The 18,419-nt window shown below is 30.8% G+C and overlaps 1 pseudogene; it reads right to left on the reverse strand.

Moving 5' to 3' along the window:
* Window positions 1–10,664: 10,664 nt before the first annotated feature.
* On the reverse strand, window positions 10,665–17,064 carry LOC131658464 (putative receptor protein kinase ZmPK1; annotated as a pseudogene).
* Window positions 17,065–18,419: the final 1,355 nt, after the last annotated feature.

The following is an 18,419-nucleotide window of genomic DNA, read 5'->3' on the forward strand; positions in this document are numbered from 1 at the left end:
AATATATTTAGTACTCCAATTATATTGATGTTGTATCACCAAAAATTGAGTGAATCATATTATCATTAAAAATTAATAAATATAATTTATCTCACTTGATTTCCTTCAAAATTATTTAATAGAAACTTTCCAAAATAATGAATTTATCAACATAATTTTGAAACCAAATTTCATATGGTTAGAAGATTTTTAACCTCTCATTTAACAAAAGGATAAATATTATTAGATACATATTTTAATAAAATATTTTAGGCATATCATTGCTTTTATATATTGTATGGAGTTTTTTGATAAAAAATTCATAGATATTATTATAGAAATAAAGTATATTTTCAAAATATTTAAAATACAACATGTGCCATCGTCATTCTCTGTATAGAAAAACTAACTACTATTTTCTATTTTCACTTTAATAAGATTTCTTACTAATACTACTAAATTATTTAAAATATAAAATATGAAAGTTATATATATATATATATATATATATATATATATATATATATATATATATATATATATAAATGAAATTTTTTAGAGATTATTAAATAAAATAAATATATTAGATCTATTGACTTTTTTTAAAAAAAATATTTAAAAATAACTATGGGTGTTAATAAGCATAAGTAATCGAATGAAACATAAGTATTGTATGAATAAATAGTAATAGAATGAAACATAAGTAATGTATGAATAAGTAGTAATAGAATGAAACATAAGTAATATATGAATAAATAATATCAAAATTGTATGATATTTTTTATTAATCATACAATTTGTTTTTCATTTATAAAATTTAAAATTTAATTGAACAAGTTCATCAATAATCAATATATATATTTATCTATATATAATATAATATAATTGAAATATTACCATTAAAACTTTAATGGGTCAATTCTATCTAAATACTAAATAATATATTACGGATACACACGGGTAATTATATGGTACGCACATATGGTACTGATATTAACACATTTAATTAAATGTAATAACGAGAATAAGTTTACAATTGATTGAAATAGTTGGCTTAATTGCAACTTTGGTCCCCCTATTTTGTCTTTTTCTCGATTTTAGTCCCCCCATTTTTAAAACCACGATTTTGGTCCCCTTTTTGAGTTTTCTAATGAAAAAGAGACAGGAATAGGGACTAATTTTGCAGAAAAAAAAAACAAAATAGAGGGACGAAAATTGCACAGAAAACTTAAAAAAGGGACTAAAATAGTGATTTTTAAAATAGAGGGATCAAAATAAAAATAAAAAAGACAAAATAGGAGGATTAAAGTTGCAATTAAGTCTAAATAGTTTTATAAATAATTCCAAAACAAAAATATTTATATATAGGAATAATTAACTATTGATTCAAATACTTTATATATGGAATAATATATTTGATTTGTAAATTGAGTTTAATCAATTATATTAAATATTTATTATTAATTGTATTATATAATTTGATAGAATATTTCTTCATTATAATTTGTCAATTTAAGATTTTTTTTATTATAAAAAAATTTAATTATCATCAAATATTTTTAAACAATGTTAAAATTAATTTATTTTTGTTTCAAAAATATCATCAAAATATTGAATATTAATAGAAACATGAAGTTACTGATAAAAAAAATGAATATTAACGGGAACATGTAGTTATTAATCAAAATATTGAATATTAATAGAATTTTTTTTAATATTAATGGGTACATGAAGTTACTAATCAAAATATTGAATATTAAAGATAATATTAAATTACTGATCAAAATATTAAATGTATTGAATATTAACGGAAACATGAAGTTACTGATAAAAAATGGCATCTTAACGAGAGCATAAAGTTACTGATCAAAATATTGAATATTAACGAGAACACGAAGTTATTGATCAAACTATTGAATATTAACGGGAAAACAAAGTTATTGATCAAACTATATTGAATATTAACGGGAACATGAAGTTATTAATCAAAATATTGAATATTAACGAGAACATGAAGTTAGTAATCAAAATATTGAATATTAACGTGAGTATTAAATTACAGAGCAAAGTATATAATATTAACGGGAACATGGAGTTACTGCTAAAAATATTGAATAATAATGGAAACATGGCGTTATTAATCAAACTATTGAATATTAACAGGAACAAATTTGAAACATTAACAGAAACACGAAGTTAGTGATCAAAATAATGAATATTAATGGGAACTTGAAGTTATTGATCAAAATATTGAATTTTAACGGGAACATAAAGTTACTGAACAAAATATTGAATATCAACGAGAACACGAAGTTACTGATCAAAATATTAAATATTAAGGGGAACATGAAGTTACTGCTCAAAATATTGAATATTAATGGGAAATGAAGTTTATTGATCAAAATATTGAATATTAGTGGGAACACGGAGTTACTGATCAAAATATTGAATATTAACGGGAGCACGGAGTTATTGATTAAAATATTAAATATTAACGGGAGCACAAAGTTAATGATCAAAATTTTGAATATTATCGAAAACATTAAGTTACTATCCAAATTTTAAAAATTAACAGGAACAAATTTTGAATATTAATGGGAACACAAAGTTACTAATCAAAATAATAAATGTTTACGGGAACACGGAGTTATTGACAAAATATTGAATATTAACAGGAACATTAAGTTACTGATAATTTTTTTGAATATTAACGGAAACGAATTTGGAATATTAACGGGAACACGAACTTATTGATCAAAATAATGAATATTAACGGGAACAAGGAGTTACTGATCAAAATAATGAATATTAACAAGAACATGAAGTTACTGATCAAAATTTTGAAAATTAACGGGAAGAAATTTGAAATATTAACGGGAATACGAAGTTACTTATCAAAATAATGAATATTAACGGGAACATGAAGTAACTGGTCAAAGTATTTTTCTATTAATTATGCATTTTGAATGAATCATTATTATAAATGGAGTTTGTAATGGTTTCTCATTGGCCTACAAGACAGAGCTGATAGTTTGAGATTGGGCTGATAGTTTGTAGTTATAATTGAGCCAAAATAATTAATTTTCTCCTTAGCTAGCAAAAAATAATCGATTCTCCTTAGCTGATTGTTTGAGGTTGGGCTAATAGTTATCACTAATTGAATTATATAATTTGATTGAATATTTCTTCATTATAATTCGTGAATTTGCGATTTTAAAACTTTTCCTTCATTATAATTTGTTAAATAAAATATTACTATTTTTATAACTTTTTCAATTTTACCCAAAACTTAATCTTTTACTAATATCTTTTATTTTTCTCAATCACAATGCGCGAAAACGACGGGTACCCGTGCGAACGCACGGGTAAGACACTAGTTTTTTAAAAAAATGATATTTTTTTAAAAAAAATATAATATTGCACTGTTCATGTACGGAGAGTGAATAATACCGTCCGTACATGAATAGTGTCGTCCGTACATACGGTGTAGGTGTACAACTAACATTATTGATAGAAAAAAGCAAATGCAAGAGAGAGAAGAGAAAGAGAGTTTGTTATAAAGTTGTAATCTAAGGGTATTTATAAAGAGGTGCGGTGGCAGTGACACCTGTCACTTGCCAGCTCAGCACATAACACTAAGAGCATTTTCAATGGTGCAACTTACATTTGAGTTCTTTATGAGATTCACTAAGCCACATCATACTAAAAGAATTTATTTAATTTTAACTTTATTAAAAATTTGATATGGGTCCCACAACTTTACCTCATAATTGATTTGATTGGCTACTACAATCTTTTAGTTGTTGCATTGCAATGCAACTCAATTATGACATGACACATTTTTAAAATATTTAATTATTAATTTAATAGTACATGTGGAGAACTCAATAGAAGAAACTACCATTGGAGATGGTCTAATAGACATAAGCTAAGCTTATCTATTCTCTAATATTTTCGCTCACTGCCAGCTCAGTACATAACATTAAGAGCATCTCTATTGGTGGTATTTTTATTTGAGTTCTCCTGCTGGACATCAATATAATAATTAAATATTGAAATAATTTGCAATGTTATAGTAAAGTTGCATTGCAATGCAACTAATAAAAATTTGTGGTACCCAATCAAATTAATTTATGAGATAAAATTGTGGAACCCATTAGAATTACTCAATAAAATAAAAATTAAATGGAGTAAATTATTTTGAGATGAAATAGTTGGTGGGACCCATAAAAAATAAAAAAATGAGTTGTACCATTGGAGATGGTCGCTCATCTATTCTCTAATAATATTGTTGTATAAATAATTAATAGAACTTTGAGTGTTTGAATGTGCGGTATAGAAACGCGAGAAGACAAAGAAAAGACTTGGCAATACTGCACTAATCCCTTTAACGGCCGAATTAATAGAGAAGAAAAATACAGTTATCCGCGGAAAACACTGCAGACCTATTACGTCGCAAACTACACGTCTAAAAGAATCATTTTACACAGACCGTAATCGTATGAATCATTTTCATCATTTTAATGGCACTCTACTTTTTATTGTTTACCAAGTTATTAGTATAAATAACTTTAAAATGCATAATCATCCATTAACAAATATTTGGTTCAGTCCATAGTAACAAGAAAATAATGATCCAATTAACCCCTCCACTTTTGCTCTCCAGTAATTAATGAGTATATAGTGTTGCTGTAAATAATCTAAATTTTTACATTTTGTATGATGAATATATGACATATTCCCTTAAGACAAGTAAGGACTAAAAAATGGCCATTATAATATTAAAGTATAGGTCTGGGTCCGGTGAAAGGCGTGAGGGGGTTGAAGTCATTCAGAGGTTCGAGGTTGATAGAAACTCAACATGCGACGGTTGCTCTCATGTGTGTTAAAATGCTAGTGTTTGTTTTAAAAACAATAAAGTTGGATACGTGGCTTCATTTGAATCATACGGTCCATCAAACGGGTTAGGTGGGTTAGGTTTATTCAACGGCTCGACGCCTTTCCCGCTACAAAGTCACACAATCTCATCCTTTTATATTTTATATGATCTAACTCGTTTTATTTGATTGTTCAACTCATAATTTATTGGACACCCATAAACTTAGAAGGTTTATTGGATAATTATTAAATTTAAGAATGAATGGACCCATATTTAAGGGAGAAATTGATAAATATTAAAAGCTTAAATGCACTTTTGGTATCGGTAAGTTAGCAAATTTTTTATTTTCGTCCCCTGTAATTTTTTTTGTTTGAGTCCCCATATTTCGATTATGCATTCGTTTTAGTTCCTAAAATTAAAATCCGTAGAAAATTTTGTAGGAAAATTCGCAGGAAACCTGCAGATTTTGGCTTTAGAGCCTAAACCTCAAGCAAAAAGTAAGATATAAAGACTCAAACAAAAAAAAAACTTACAAATACGAAAACCAAAAACTCGCTAACTTACAGAGACCAAAAGTGCATTTAAGCCAATATTAATTGTGTATAATTCTCTCATTGAACACTCTATAAGTGAGTAGATTCATAGAACTAATATTTTAAGATTTTGGATTAAAATATGATGTCCAACTCGTTTTATGTGATTGTTCAAAATCCAATGTGATAATCTATGCATTCCTCATGACTCAAAAGTGATATTAGAGTCAATGATTCAACTAAAAGATCTACAACTTGTATCCAAGGTCTTTCTGACAATATGAGGTCAAATAATGTATATGTATCGTGTTGAAGTGTTAGTGACGTGGTAATAGTGCCAACAACGAGCAACACAAAAAATGAAGATACAAATCCATGAATTAGAAGATATCAGATGTTGGACATATCACTACTATAAAAAGCGCTTTTAACCTCTGACGCAAAATGCATTTTATCCCGCCTAATGTGGAGTTTTGTTTGAGAAAGAATCAAGGGAAATAAGTCACTTGGTAGATAATGGAATCGGAAAACTTTGGTTATTATCCTAATAATTGCTAAAAGTATCGCATCTTCATTATATTTATTTTTCTACTAACCTTGTCTTGAAAATAAAGTCTTATGAGAAAGAAAAGATTCGCAAAAGACCTCTGCCAAAAAATCATATGGCATATCTAGATGTTGCCATATATGGGGAGAAGTATGATATGCCATGCTTATCTATGCCTCATTATGAACCTATTTTCCACCATTGTATCACGTAAAATCTTTTCTTTTATTTAAGCAATCATGTGGTTAAGTGCTGGATTTTTATCGCTTCTTTTTTCACGCGTTTCTGATTATGCAAAAAGGGTGGAAGTATACTCTTAGGAGAGTAGGTATACTCTTTATATTTTTCAAGGAGAGTTTAACCACTCCAATCTATCACACTTGTTTCCTTGTTTTGTTCACCTCCTTGAGAGATGTGTTGTCATCATAAAAAAGGAGGAGAATGTGTGTTTATGTGCTTGTAGGTATTACAGTTGATGTTCTTGATGGATCATGATGGTTTTGATGATGTTTTACGTAATAACTATTTGACTACTAACCTAAATAGGGATGTATGAGTGAATTTTACATTGGATAATCAATTATCCTTCACGCTTAATTAATTATTTGGGGAATTTACATAGGATAATCGATTATCATTTGTGCTTAATCGATTATTTCACCTCATAATCGAATATTAGGGTTTGTATTTCATTATTAACGATCCAAATTGAAAACCACTCCAATCTATTTGGGGAATTTACATTGGATACTCTTTATATTTTTCAAGGAGAGTTTAACCACTCCAATCTATCACACTTGTTTTCTTGTTCTATTCACCTCCTTGAGAGATGTGTTGTCATCATAAAAAAGGAGAAGAATGTGTATTTATGTGCTTGTAGGTATTGTAGTTGATGTTCTTGATGGATCATGATGGTTTTGATGTTGTTTTACGTACTAACTATTTGACTACTAACCTAAATAGTGATGTATGAGCGAATTTTACATTGGATAATCAGTTATCCTTCACGCTTAATTCATTATTTGGGGAATTTACATAGGATAATCGATTATCATTTGTGCTTAATTGATTATTTCACCTCATAATCGACTATAAGGGTTTGTATTTCATTATTAACGATCCAATTTGAAAACTTTCCATTTTTACACTACATACTCGATTACGTGATGTGCATGATTGATTATGAGCATTAAAAAGTCCATGAATCGTTTTTCTTTTTTAGCTACATTGTCTCCTATATAAGGAGGAAGCCTCCTTACTATTTTATACATCAGAATTCGATTTTATATCAGTCTTCTCTCATTTCAACTTCTCTCTATCTCTTTTATTTTGTCTTCACTAAAAGTTGTCTTAGAGTCTTTATGAGTGAAATACACTTATGAGGTTTTAGTTGTAGTGGTTTTCAACTATTTTTTTAAGTGTGTGATTCTGTTTAAGTTTCTTTTGTTTGGTTATTGAGGTTATTCTGGTAAAACATCTGTTTGGTTTTTGAGATCACCTAGTCAAAATCCCATTTTTGGTTTGTGAGCTTAGCCTGTGAAAAGTTGCAATTGGTTTGAAGGATCAACCTGTGAAAATCTCTCAGTCAATTATAATAAGGTTCATGGGTATAACAAGGTAAAAGTTCAACATATATTATTAGTGGAATCTTCACAAAGTTTTTCCTAGGAGATGATTAAGCCAAGAGATCAGTGAAACAACTACAACTTCTAGTGCAATCTCTCTCAACTCTTTCTATATACTTCTAGTCATTTACTTTTCGATATATTTCTTTCCTTCCATTTTTAATCGGTTTTGTCTCAGTTTTTTATCATATTAATACAAATTGTTATTTTTATAATTGAGTTTAAATTAATCACAAATTTTGAATACCAAAATTCACCCCTTTCCTCGTGTACTTGAAGTTACTTTTTCAACACCATGATCAACTTTTCGACAATGTCAATCAATCCCACAACTTATTTGTCACGACTAATTGTAACAGGACCACCCTGGTTGATTTTAACACATTAAAGACTAGATGTTAGTTACATTGCAGAAATGTCTAAATCCATTTTATCAATGTATGAGGTAATTGGAAATTTTAAAGGAATTTAAAATTTAAAGCAATTCAAATGATTCCATTGAAATCCATTTATTTTTAAATTATTTTGTTTGGATGAAGTATTAAGATAATTCATTGTTAGATTTTTGGGGTCTTTTTTTTATAAAATTTAATTTTTTTTTACCAAATTAAAAACTCGAAAAAGTAGGGACCAATTTGCAATTTTTAAAAATTTGAAGGACCAAATTATAAATTTAAAAAATTATTAAGGACCAATTTGTAATTTTTTGAAACTTTTTGGGGTCAATTTTGTAATTTTAGAAAATATGAAGACTAATTTGCAAAATTTAAAGAAATAATAGTAATAAATACATTCTATGAAGTATGAGAGCAATTTCAAATTTTTTGGTTTTTGGTCTCAATTAAAAATGATTAAATTTAACTTAAATAAAATATTCTATAAATTTCCATCATTTTAACAATTCTTCATTTTTGTATCCAAACAATAAATTTTGTGCAAATTATTTTAAGAGTGAAGACCCATTTTGGTCCCTCACAAATATTACACGAGTCAAATAAGTCCCTCACAAAAAAATTGACCCAACTTAATCCTTTACAAAATTTAACCGGATTATATTAGTCATTCTATTAATATTTTTCTCAAATCGGTTTTTTCCTACTTCTAAACCGGTTCTTTTCATACTTTTAAACCGTGACTGAACTGACACGTTGAATTTTTTTTAAATACTAAATTAATTTTTAAACAGTTATCAATAAATAAAATCAAAAAAGTCAAAATTATTTCTTATAAAGTAATTTTTAAACAAGTAATTTTCAAGATTTCTTCTAATATTAACAAATTATATACATAAATTTTTACCTATGAGGTCTCAAATCCAAGTCCCTTCAAGTTAAATGATTTACACTTTACAACTAGAAAAATCAATTTCTATTGTTCGTAAAGTGACTATCATTTACAACTAGAAAAATCAATTTCTATTGTTAGTAAAATGACTATTATTAACAACAAAACAAATTAATTTCTATTGTTACTAAAGTGACTATCATTTACAACTAGATAAATCAATTTCTATTGTTAATAAAGTGATTATCATTTATAACTAGACAAGTCAATTTCTATTGTTAGTAAAGTGACTATCATTTACAAATAGACAAATCAATTTCTATTTTATTAAATTGACCGTCATTTAATCTGAAGAGACTTAGGTTCGAGACCATATTGATACAAATTTTGTATTTTTTATTTTAAATTTAGAATTGTTTAAGATTAACCACATGAGTCTGAGTTCAACTCCTTATAAGAAATAATTTTGACTTTTTTATATTATTAATTTATAATTGTTTAAAAACGAATTTAAAAATAAAAATGAATTTAGTATTTAAAAAATGAAAAATAAATAAAATCCAACGTGGCTGTCTAGTCACGGTTCAAAACTAAGAAAAAATTGGTTTGAAAAAAATATTAACAGAAGGACTTATATGATCCGGTTAAATTTTATAAGGGATTAAATTGGGTCTAATTTATTGTGAAGGACTAATTTGACTTGTGTAATATTTGTGAGGGACCAAAATGGGTCTTCACTCTTATTTTAAATTCCCTCAAAACATTACATTATCTCATTAAAATGCTTCATCGAAACACACTCTAAGAATGTCTTTCGATGAGGTAATTGGAAATTTTAATAGAATTTAAAATTCAAAGCAATTCAAATGATTCAATTGAAATCTATTCATTTTTAAATTATTTTGTTTGAATGGGGTATTAAGATAATTCATTGTTAGATTTTTGGGATATTTTTTATAAAATTTAAATTTTTTGGACTAAATTAAAAAATTGAAAAGTAGAGATCAATTTGTAATTTTTAAAAATTTAAAGGATCAAATTGTAAATTTTAAAAGTTATTAAGAATCAATTTGTAATTTTTTGAAAATTTTTGGGGTCAATTTTATAATTTTAGACCAAATACATTCTATTCTATGAGTATGAGAGGAATTTCAAATTTTTTTAGTTTTGATGTCATTTCAAAATTATTTACAGTGGTTTAAAACCCCCGCAATCTATCTATTTTTAATAAGTATTGAATTTAATTGACGTGGTGTTACACGTGGCGTACCACGTAAGCCTCCGTTAGTGAAATTTAACGGGAGAGACTAAAAATAGGGACGGAAAATATTGCTAGGATTATTGTTTGAAGAAAAATTTTGCAGGGGCTAAAATTGAAAGTTGTCATATTTATAGGGACTAAAAACTTATTTAACCCTTAAATTAAATTTATTTTTATATTCAAACAATAAATTTTGTGCAAATCATTTTAAATTATCTCAAAACATTACGTTACCTAGTTAAAATATTTCTTCCTAACACACTCTAATAGCATGAAAATGTGAACAAGAACCAAAATCAATCATGGAGGAATCCCTCACCTCAAGTTCAATTCTATCAAGGTCTCAAAAATCCTCCAAACCCTAGGGTGCATGCCAGCTGAATTCGAGGCTAATTAAACCCCTCCGACAATAATGGTTGAATCCCAAACTCATATTTGACACAATCAAGAGTTCTTTTAGGCTTTAACTTAAGCCCATTGATTTTATTTATATATAAGAAATCTAATTACATAAAATAAATAGAAAAAACGGGTAATTAACTGCCATCAGAGATGACTATTTATTGTGGAGATCATAACTAAGCTCATTGCTTAATAGCCTTTCAACAACTTGACTCATGGTGGGTCTAACATTTTTCTCATCCGCTACACAGTCCAAAGCCACATTTACCAAAGTCTCCATTTTCTTAACATCATAATTTGATCCTAATTTAGGATCAACAATTTGTTCTACCCAACAACCAACTTCTAATCCATTTCTCCTTTTCTCCCTGACCCATGTTACCAACCTCTCATGACACAACTCTTCTTTGATCTGTATACTAGTTGTTGGACTCTTTCCGGTAATCATTTCCAACACCACAACTCCATAGCTATAAACATCAACCTTAGAAGTGATTTGCAAGTTGAAAACCCACTCTGGTGCCATGTAACCTCTTGTCCCTCTTATCCTTGAGAAATTCGAATTATCAAGGTCATCCCTATTCAATAGCTTAGACAAACCAAAATCTGCTACCTTAGGTTGGTAATCAGAGTCAATAAGAATGTTTTGTGGCTTTATATCACAATGCAAAATCCACTCAAAGCATTCTTCATGTAAATAAGCAAGAGCCTTTGCAGTTCCTAGAGCAATGTTATACCTCTTATCCCAATCAAGTGCATTTGAAGAGAGATTGATAGAGAGTATTTAGTTATATTTTAATATTTTCAGTTTAATTAGAATTATTAAGTTAAGGTTTTATATTAGTTGGTATTTTAGTTCAATTGTTATTGAATTGGGTTTCCACTAGTATTTGGGCATTTTAGTTATTGGCCCATTAGTTACATTATATATGTAGTGTCATTGACACATTACAAATCAATCAATGAAATCAAAAGTTATCTTTATTTTAATTTTCTTTACTTTTAATGTTCTTCCCCTTTTAGTTAGAAAACCCTAGTTCATAGTCTTGATAGGAAAATCTTCCTATCAATTGGTGCTTTCATTTCGATCTCATTCTCCCCAATTATATGGCACTTCCAGTGTTCTATGGAGAAGAAGAAGAAGATGCCTACTGGTGGATTCTTTGTGTTGAGAAATTTTTCAAAGAGCAAGGAACAAGGGAAACATTAAAAGTGGTAAAAGCTATCACATCATTTCGAGGTCATGCTCTTCGATGGTGGCTTTGGAGGTCTCAACTTCATCCACCATCTTGTTGGGATACTTTCACTAGTGTGTTTCTTTGGCATTTTAAATCTGAATGGAGAGAGATTTTACCGATTTCTGATGAGGAAGAGGAATTGGTCCAAGAGTTATCATCCTTGGTGGAGGAAAGTGTTACGGAGTCTTTATATCCAATTTCAGAACTTGTTGAGAAGGATGTAGAAGAAGCATCGTATTTGTACACAAATCAAGTGTCGCAAACAAATCTGATGACAAAAGAGGATGAAGAAATAGAGTCCCTGGAAGAGAACTCACCACCGGAGAAACCATCAAGTTTCGATCACACAACTCAACTCACATCAGCCTTTGATTCTTCATCAATGTTCATGGCCAAAGCTCCCTTCAAGGTAATTGCGTTTCGGGATGATGAAGATTTTTCAGTTCCACCAAAACCTCCAGATCAAAGCTTTTCAAAGACGACACTAAAATCTCGGGATGCAACCCGATCACGGTCTGATGATAAATTTGAAGAGGAGTTAGAGCAAAAGCATAGACCTGATGTGAAACCACTTGAGGTGCCTATTGCGGAAAAAGAGTTGAAAAAGCGTGAAAAGAAAGATATTTTAATTGGCCATCAGGATGAACAGGCAAGGAAAGAAGCTCTTAAGGATGATTTTGAGGTTTTCACTGTTGTCATTGGAAGTCGGGCTTCGGTGCTTGATGGATATGATGGTGCTGAATCGATTCAATCAGGGTCATCTCCACTTCCAGAGCCACTTGATTCAATCACGGTACCAGTCTTGCTGCTGCGACTTGAACAAACTCACCATCTGTTTGATGAAATGTTGGAACGAGACACTGCCAGATGCTTCGCCAAAGAGGGGTTGCGCATCAGTTTCTTCGCCAAAGCGATGTTACGTATCATCTCCATGACCTACGATCCAGGACCACTTGCGACTACAAAAATTGATTTTCTGAATAGCCCACACAAGTCGGAACGAGTTGTTCCTCATAGCACATTGTGTCAAGACTACATAAATATGATCCTGTTGTTTTTTCAATTGGACCAGCATCAATGTTCTGTACCTCAAACAGGTTTGGTCAATTACATGCTAATCACTCTTGTCCCTTCTCATTTGGCTATGGATTCCATATTTTATGTTACACCACTTCTGCTTGAGATTTGTACCATGGTTCACTACTCTCGCTTGTTTTTCATTATGACTGATATTGGTTATTTGAAGCTCAGTGGTTCCCTTACATGGATGATATTCCTCTATTGTTTTGGACATCGAAAAGAAGTAACTTATAATAATTTCAGCTATGAATTTTTTTCTAGTTTCAACAAGCTCTCTCATTTGGATACACTGTCTTTGGAACAAAATAGACAAAGATCAAAAAGTGATTCTGAAAATGTAGTACATGCCAAGAGTGTTGATGTTGAAAATGGTGCTGGTGATGGTGATGTGAGTAATTCAGGTTCTTGTTTGGTCTCGGGTTCGGTTTCCGTTTCAGCTTTGGGTGTATCATTACAATGGAGATTGGTGTTCGTTGAGAATGTGACTAGAAAGTTTTGTTTAGATGATTTGTTAAGAGCTTCTCAAAACGTCGTTCCGGTCTTAACCCCATCCAACGTCGATTTGAAACTCCTAGTCAATAATGTTGATGTTGTGAAATCAGCGTTCGAAGTTAACATTGTTTCTGATTTATCCCTATATGTCAGACAACAATTAAAGGGTATCGTTCGGAATTTCATGAATCTCGACCCGGTAAGGCGGCTAGCGGATGGTTCCAATAGTGGATATTTTCACGACGACATTGATTACGAAATTCTAGCAAAACCTCATGATGCTAATTCAAATATGGAAAGAACATGCACACCTGAAGCATTTAAAAGAGTTTGCAGCTTCACCATTTCTTTACCGAATGTGGCTTCGGAGTTTTTTAGGATGGAGAGAGATTCAGAAGGCTATGTTACTGGTTCATATAGGTATAACATGTTGATTTATATGCTTTTGAGGGAGATATGGCTTCATGATGTCTATGGTTTGTTGATGGATATGAATGAGTCTTGTATTCCTCCTAATATGTTTACCATGAATGATGTGTGGTGCTTCTTTTGTAAAGCTGGGATGGTGAATGTTGCACTGCAAATGTATAATTTCAGGTCACAGTTTGGAATGAATCTGAATCTAATGGCTTACAAGTATTTTATACTTACTCTGTGTTGGGATGAGAGTGTTAAGGAGGCGTACAGTATGCTCAAATGTTCTCTCAGTAATGGGTTTTTTTTAAATGATATACGAGCCTTTACCACAATTTTCAATGCTTTGTATAGAGAGTGCAAGGTTAATGAGGTGCAGGAGCTGATCCGTCTTGCCTTGGAGCGGGATTTCACGCCGAGCACTGTCAAATATGACAAGTTTATAACAACTTTATGTCGAGCTGGAAGAGTGGAAGATGGTTATTTGGTGCATGGCGAGATTAACGATGACACTGCAGTCAAAACTTATAGGTTGGCTATTCAGTTTCACTATGGAGGAGTAGGTGTGGATGTACATCAAATTAGTTTTATCACCAAATTAGATGCACTTTCAATTTATAAAAAAATTGGTTCACAGCAACTGCTTCAGCTGTTTATTGGGTATTTGGTGATGAACTTCTTAACCATTCCAATGCTTTCTCTCTTCTTCAAAAAAAATGGATTTTGTTGGTGCTGTTTTGCTCATTCACCAGTTCATCACATTTGATTTTGCTTGTACTCCATGGTACTTTGTTTGGGAGAAAGTAAATGGAATGCATGACACAAGAAGCATTTGTTTAAAGGAACTAGCAAGGTTACTAGTGGTGATAACTATTTGGGGATACCAAATTAGAAGCACTTTAGTTATTATCCTTGAATAGAGAGGAAATATAAATGTTGGCTGGTCAATGTTTCTGGATTTTTTTTCTTCTGGCAATGCAATCTCTATTATTATCCCAATTCTAGAACCTTGAGGACAAGGTTCAAGTGAACCCCGCGGCAATGATAGAGAGTATTTAGTTATATTTTAATATTTTCAGTTTAATTAGAATTATTAAGTTAAGGTTTTATATTAGTTGGTATTTTAGTTCAATTGTTATTGAATTGGGTTTCCACTAGTATTTGGGCATTTTAGTTATTGGCCCATTAGTTACATTATATATGTAGTGTCATTGACACATTACAAATCAATCAATGAAATCAAAAGTTATCTTTATTTTAATTTTCTTTACTTTTAATGTTCTTCCCCTTTTAGTTAGAAAACCCTAGTTCATAGTCTTGATAGGAAAATCTTCCTATCAGAGATTTTCAGCTAAAGTACCGTTTTCCATGTACTCATAAACCAACAACCTATGCTTCCCCTTTGCACAATAACCCCACATTCCAATCAAATTTATGTGATTAAGCCTTCCAATGATGCTAACTTCAGCAAGAAACTCACACTCACTCTCTCCATGATTTGCTACATGAAGACGCTTTATCGCAGCAACACGATTATCAGATAATACAGCCCTATAGACGCTTCCGCCAGCACCTCTTCCAATCTCTTGACTAAAACCTTTTGTAGCTTGATTCAATTCAGAGTAACTAAATTTCCTAAACCCTGCTGCTGCTAGAATATGCCTGTTATTGTCTTCATCAGAGTTCTGGCTTCTAAACAAGAAAATCCACACCAGAAAAAATCCCAAGAGCTCAACTCCACCTAAACCACAAGCAAACCAAAGCACGAACTTCAAGGAACCATTTTCTTTTTCTTTTATGTATTCTTGCTCAAGTTTTACTACTCAATTATTTGAACAAACCATTCCCATCCCATTTTGTTGAATCTTCATCTGATCAACAAAATCACTATTTTTTGGCAATTTCAAGTAGAATGATCCCACAAAACTCTGTAAACGATGGCCATTAAGTAACTGAATCTTCGGAAAACACCAAGAAACACCACCATCTTCAGCTGTAAAAGTATACCGAAATCCAGCACAACCACAGAATTGCGAACACAGATCCTCACATTCTTTGTAAGTTTTATTCACAAAGAAACCATAATCATATCCATAAAAATCAACATGAGGTAAAGCCAAAAACCTTGACTCATTAGTCTTGTTACTGCAAGAAAGCTGAAAATTAGGTCTGCAACCTTGAGAATTATCTTGATCATTAATCCAAACATAACCAGGTAAACAAGAACACTTTCTACCATTCATTGGATCATTACTACAAGTACTATCATTAATCCAAACATAACCAGGTAAACAAGAACACTTTCTACCATTCATTGGATCATTACTACAAGTACTATTCGGTCCACAAATCCCATGAATGAAACAAGGCCGTTGTTTAAATTGGCCGGAAACAAACCAACTTTGTTTCTCATCTTTTCTGCTATAAATGCGAACGTTACCATCATGGTCGAGTGTAAGTCTACGTTGCAACAATGTTCCATAATCAGAAGCATTGAAAACGAATTTATCAGAAGAACTAAACCTGCCAAATGAATCCAAAGAAGCGATTCTGCTACTGTTGTAAGTCGATATGCTACCACTACCCGCAGCAGCGTTACTAGTAACCCAAGGATCCGGCCAAAAAACACTTGAAACTCTCGGACCTTCGTATAGAAGACGAAGAACGTTGTCGTTGTCGAAGAAGAGTTTGTAGAAACCAGATGAGGAATTAGTTTCGCTTCGAGATGAAACGAGTTTGGTGAATCTAGTGAGGGGTTGGTCTGGGAGAAGTGTATCTGTTGGGAAATCGAAGCTTTGCCACAGAGTGCTATTGCTATTGAAGGAACCGTTTGTGTTTAGTTCTTGGAGAACGAGGTTACCAGTGTCATGTAAGAGTAATTGAAGTGGTTTTGATGAGGTGGTGTCTGTAGACCAAACATTAGATTGAGCTGCATCGGTTAAGACGAGGTTGCCGGTTTTGAGAATAGAAAGTGTTGAGCGTTTTCCGTTTACTGGTTGGTCACGATTTGCCATCCAAACAATGGTGGCTTTGTTGTTGTTAAGGTGTTTGTGTTTTTGCGTGAACCAAATGGCGAATGAATAAGCATTTTCACCTACGGGGTAGAAGCCTGCGGTGAATGTGCGTTTGGGTGAGAGTATGAAGTTTTGTTGGGGGTTTTCTACTGAGAGGGAGAATGATGAGGTGTGGTGGAAATGGAGGAAGATGGTGAGGAGTGTGATGAAGATTTGTAAGGGTGAAGGAGACATTGTTGCCAACTTGGCATGGTTTGGTAACTTGAGAAGAAGAATGGTGCTTTATACTGATAATTGTATGTAATTATGAGGAACATGTTATACATGATTTATCTTTTCATACACTAATAATTAAATTTTTTTATTTGTGTGCAATGCAAACTTATAATTTGAAAAAGATGGAGTAAATAGTAAAGTGGTATGTTTCATGTTTGGTTTGTTTCGATCAAAACAAAAATATGTTGTGGAAATTGTAGCAAGTGTGAATCAGTGAATGCAATAAATCAAAATGGGTTTAATAAAGGAGAGAAAGAAGAAAAAAAAATCAATTGTTACATATACACGTGTTACACGTGTTTGTTACACAATACTGTATTATATTTAAAAATTAAAATTCCAAAAATATTTATTATTTTGAATAATAACTTCATTTTTCCGTTAATATTTAATATTTTTATCATTAATTTTACCTGACAATTGCACGGATACCGCTGTATTACGTGTAATTTTTAAAAATATTATATCTTAAACTAAAACAATGCCAAAACAAAGCTATTAGTAACATAAATAATTAAAAAAATAACACATTTCCCCTATTTAAATTCATACATTATTTTAAATATATTTACTTTTATTTTTTTTAATTGTGAAACAAATAAAATAACCAGCGGGTTCGCACGAATTCCGATATGGTTGGTTACCCATGCATTCAGATAGTACTGATATGTTACACGTGCGTTGACACGGGTACTGGTGTGGTACACACACTTTTGTTTTTTAAATATAATAAAAATGTAAATAAGGAAAGTATATACCTGTGTGTTTGTAATAGGGGTGTTCGCAGTGCAGTTTGAGTGGTTTTAACGCTAAAAGTCATCTGAATCGCAAGAGAAAAAGACGCGCGGTTTGGTTTGGTTTGGTTGGCTTTTAGAAAAAAACCGAACCAAACCTATGTGGTTTGGTTCGGTTCGGTTTTTTACAAATATTTTATTGAGTCATATATACACATATAGATGACAATATAACTTTATATTTACTCGTTCATACACTACCAAATAACAACAAAACTCATCATATTTGGACAACAACTTCCCATTTAATATGTATAAATTAGATTAGACAAAAGTGAAATAATAAACATAAAATAATTACATAAAACAATATCAAAAATATTGTAATGAAACAAAAAAATATATAAGAGATGAGAGATTAGTGAAAATGAAAAAGAAAGAACATAAAAGAGAAGAGATTATAGACAAAGATGTGCGATAAAAACGGAATTGAAAGAGGGAACATTTGCATAAAAATGAGAAGATGAAAAAGAAAGAATATAAGATAGTAAAGATTAGAGAAGAAGAGGTAAGATTTATGTGGGAAAGATGGCGCGATAATTCTAGGAGAGATTTGAGAAGACTGAAATTGAAACCATAACGTAAGGATGAGAAAATTGTT

This window comes from Vicia villosa, linkage group LG3 (genome assembly GCF_029867415.1).
Source record: "Vicia villosa cultivar HV-30 ecotype Madison, WI linkage group LG3, Vvil1.0, whole genome shotgun sequence".
Lineage (NCBI taxonomy): Eukaryota > Viridiplantae > Streptophyta > Magnoliopsida > Fabales > Fabaceae > Vicia > Vicia villosa.